Source organism: Saccostrea echinata, unplaced genomic scaffold (assembly GCF_033153115.1).
Source record: "Saccostrea echinata isolate AGI-Se365-2 ecotype Australia unplaced genomic scaffold, CSIRO_AGI_Sech_v1 ptg000033l, whole genome shotgun sequence".
In the NCBI taxonomy this organism is placed as follows: domain Eukaryota; kingdom Metazoa; phylum Mollusca; class Bivalvia; order Ostreida; family Ostreidae; genus Saccostrea; species Saccostrea echinata.
Genome location: NW_026889782.1, coordinates 11254284 through 11258010, shown reverse-complemented (window position 1 = coordinate 11258010; position 3727 = coordinate 11254284). Strand labels below are relative to the sequence as shown.

The 3727-nt window shown below is 30.7% G+C and overlaps 1 long non-coding RNA gene across 1 annotated transcript; it reads left to right on the top strand.

The window, feature by feature from the left end:
* Positions 1-292: 292 nt before the first annotated feature.
* Positions 293-825, top strand: LOC133198833 (uncharacterized). Its single transcript, XR_009722607.1, has 3 exons — positions 293-377; positions 560-643; positions 798-825. It is a non-coding gene; the product is annotated as an uncharacterized LOC133198833 (long non-coding RNA).
* Positions 826-3727: the final 2902 nt, after the last annotated feature.

Below are 3727 nucleotides of genomic sequence, written 5' to 3'. Positions count from 1 at the left end.
TGAATTTTTCACGAATTGTTTTCAGATGAGTTAAAAGTTGAAAATTATCACTGCATCAAAGTGCAATTTTCTGCACTTTCTGGGAAAAATGCTAGTTTATGAAATAAGTTTGATTTAGTAGCTAAATAAAGCTACTTCAGGTAGGTAAATAAAGCTATGTAGGTAATTCAAGCTATGTAGCTAAATCTAGTGATTGTACCAGACCTGGTTAGTGCATGCATAATTTGTAATAATATTGTACTTGGACTCAGGAGCAACAGATAATATTATATATAAACTCTATGATCTATCTTTCCCCCACAGAAACAAATAGCAAAAGCAGTAACATTTTGGAAGATGCGATGATGAGAAGACCTCTTGCCCATGGAATAAACTTGGTATATTTTTATTGATATTTTTAAATGGTTCAAATTTAAAAGATATTTTTAAGAAACTCGAAAAAAAATGCTGATAGAACCTATTAACAATTTCATTCTCATTCACTTTTAAAGAAGAAGCTGACTAGTCTTTTGTTTAAAAAGAAGAAATATGTCAACTACCTGTCATTTATATTTTTCAGTAAAGAGAAGCTGATGACTTCCAGTTTATTGGTGTTTTCACCAAAAAAGGGGCCTTGTCGAGGAAAAGAGAACATTAAATGAAGGTAAAGTTGTGTTTTAACACAAGTAGATGTTGTAAGTGTAAAAAGCAAAAAAATACATAAAGTTGTATGGTTTTTTTTTTTTTTTTCATTTCAACCATTAATATAAACATTAATGTGATTGTTTTAGAATAATAAAGCATCTTTACTTTTACAGGTCTAATAACAGAATGCATCCCTGGGGTCAATGTTACCATCTTTACATCATGAAAGACTTTTAAAGTTCCAAAGAAAAAAAAATTGATTAAAGAATAATTTGCCTAAATAATAACTCTTTGTCTTTTTAGTGTACAGAGGGACATTGTCGATATTTAAAATGTATTTTGAGAACTTGAATCTGTTTTTGAAAGAAGTGACAAAATTCCAGAGTTCAGGATAGTAAGGGGATTGTTGATCTCAGGAATATCTCAAGATATCTCAGAATTTTTACACTTCAAAGTCAAATTCCTGAGGCTAGGATGATGACAGGATTGTGATCCCAGGAAATCTCAAGACATCTCAGGATTTTTGTACTGCCATGAAACAAGTGAAATATTCCTGAGGTCAGGACAATTGTGGTCCCAGGAATTCTCAAGATATCTCAGGATATTTTGCTTTACCAGGATGTCCTGTGAAATCCTGAGAAATCCTTGTTCCAATACCATCCTGACAATTCCTGAGGTTAGGAACCAGGATAATCCTGAGACTTCCTGGGATTTTTAACCAAGATATCTTGAGAAAATCTCAAGAAATCTTGGGATATCCTGGTCTATTTTCACAAGGGCAGGTAGTGTAGATTCAAGTTTGTTCAAATGATGACCCCTGGAATAGGGAGGAGCCACAATGGGGGATCAAATTTTTACAAAGGAATATATGGCAATTTTTTAAAAAAAAATTTCTCCTGTAAAAACAGAGCCATTTGTTATATTGTCGTGGAAGCATCATCAGGTAGTTTAAAATTCAAGCCCCCCCCCCCCTTAATCTTTTCAATACTGAACTGATTTGTGTTTTTGCCTAGCAATTGTGCTCAGGTGAGCAATGTGGCCCATGGGCCTCTTGTTCATGTATAATCTACTCTGTGAATATTATGGCTGGTGTGGTAATAGACTGCTACACTTGTAGATTTTTTTTTTAATTTTTCATATATAATGTACTATGTGAGTGTTACATGTATGTCAGATGTGGTAATAGGCTACTGCAGACTATTTTTTTTTCAAAAAAATTTTTGCATAATCTACTGTGCAAGTGTCATGTTGGGTTCATTAATAGGCTGCTCAACAATAGACTATTCTTTATTATGCACAATCTACTATGTGAGTGAGTGTCATGTTCGTTAATCAGCTGCTCCACATATTCATGTAGACTCTTCATTTTCATTTAACATATAAAATGTCCTGCATGAAGTTTTAAGTCAAGTGCAATAATGGGCTGTTCTTATGTTGTCGTTTTGTTTTTAATTTTTGTATATGATTTATGTATGTCTCAGGTCAAGGTCCCTGTTACAATATATTTTCCTTAAACTAATGTTAGTATTCTACCTGCGTGTCTATGTTTGATTGAATGAAATTACTTTTTATTGCTTATCATATTTTTTCAAGGATATTCTTTTTATTCTATGCAAAAGAATTATGTGTATTGTGCTATGTCAAATGTATTTTTTTTTGTCTCAGTATGCATGGCCAAGATGTTTTTTCCCAACAAAGGTGCATATATTTGACATGTTAATGCATGCAATTAAGATGTTTTTGACAATGCAATAATATGGGTGTTTTAAGTTCATTATGATGGTCATATTTGTTTGATTGGGAGAAGTGAAATACTTTTATTCAATCCCTACTTCTCTTCAAGTGGAATATAATTTAAAATTGACATACATGTAAAATAAGGTTTTTGTAGAACCAATTAAATATCTAATTGAGTCACATTCTTGTTTTGCATTTTTTTTAGAAGCACACCAAATTTGATTCTTATTTTCAATTCTGGAAAATGGGAGGGGTTAGATTTGGACCATTTGGTACCTCTAGTTAATTAGCCCTGCACCAAGATTTTTGAGTGGGGAATAGTATTGGACAAATTTTTCACATAATAATATTATAAAAAAAAAATCTATTTGAGCAGATTAATTTAAAGATTTAACATAAGAAAATATAGAATTTGTTTGCATGGAAGTAATGAAAATTGTTAAGGTTGAAGAGTTTTTGTATGTGTTTTCTTTTAAAATTACATTTCCATTCAAGTAATCTATTGTTGAAATATAAATTCATATTTTAATTTTGTTGAGGAATTATTTTAAAAATAAAGCACATATCTAACAATTAATTTTTTATGGATTATTTTAATATTGGATAAATTATGAGTTTTATAGTGAGGGGAGAGGGGAGGTAACTCATCATGTCATTACTCTATGATTTCTCTTAATGTCATATAAATATTTTCATTAATCATTTATTAGTAATTGTTTTGTACTTCTGATTTATTTCTTCAATTGTTTTTTTTTTCTAATTTACTTTGCAATTTTTTTTTTAATAGCACTTCAATCATTATTCTTATTTTCATGACGGGAAAACAAGGGGGGGGGGTTTAGTTGTGGACCATTTGGTACCTTTATTAGCCCTCAATGTGACCAAGATTTTTTGAGTGAAGAATGGTATTGGACAAATTTTTCATATAATGATAAAAAATAAAAATTCTATTGGACAGAATTTTTTTTAGCATTTAAAAAGTGTCAAATTTGTGTGCATGAAAATAGTCAAATTTGTTGAATTTAAAACGTTTTATAAGCACTATTCTCTTAATTTATCTCTGTTCAGACAATCCATTGTTAAAATAAGTTTACAGTATCAAAATTGTTTAAAAATAATTTTAAATATTGAATGCATATTGCATAATAAATTTTTTATGGGTAATTTATATGTTGTATTATGATTTTTGGAGTGACTGGAAAGGGGAGGTAACTCATTACCCCCTTGGTCCCGTCATTTGCCCTCAATGCCATGTGCATATTTTCACTAAAGATTCATTACACATTCCTTTGCACCATGTGAAAATTTCAGCAAAATCTATTGGGAGGTTTTTTTGGGGTCAGGTGTCCTTAGCTACCTTAAAGTA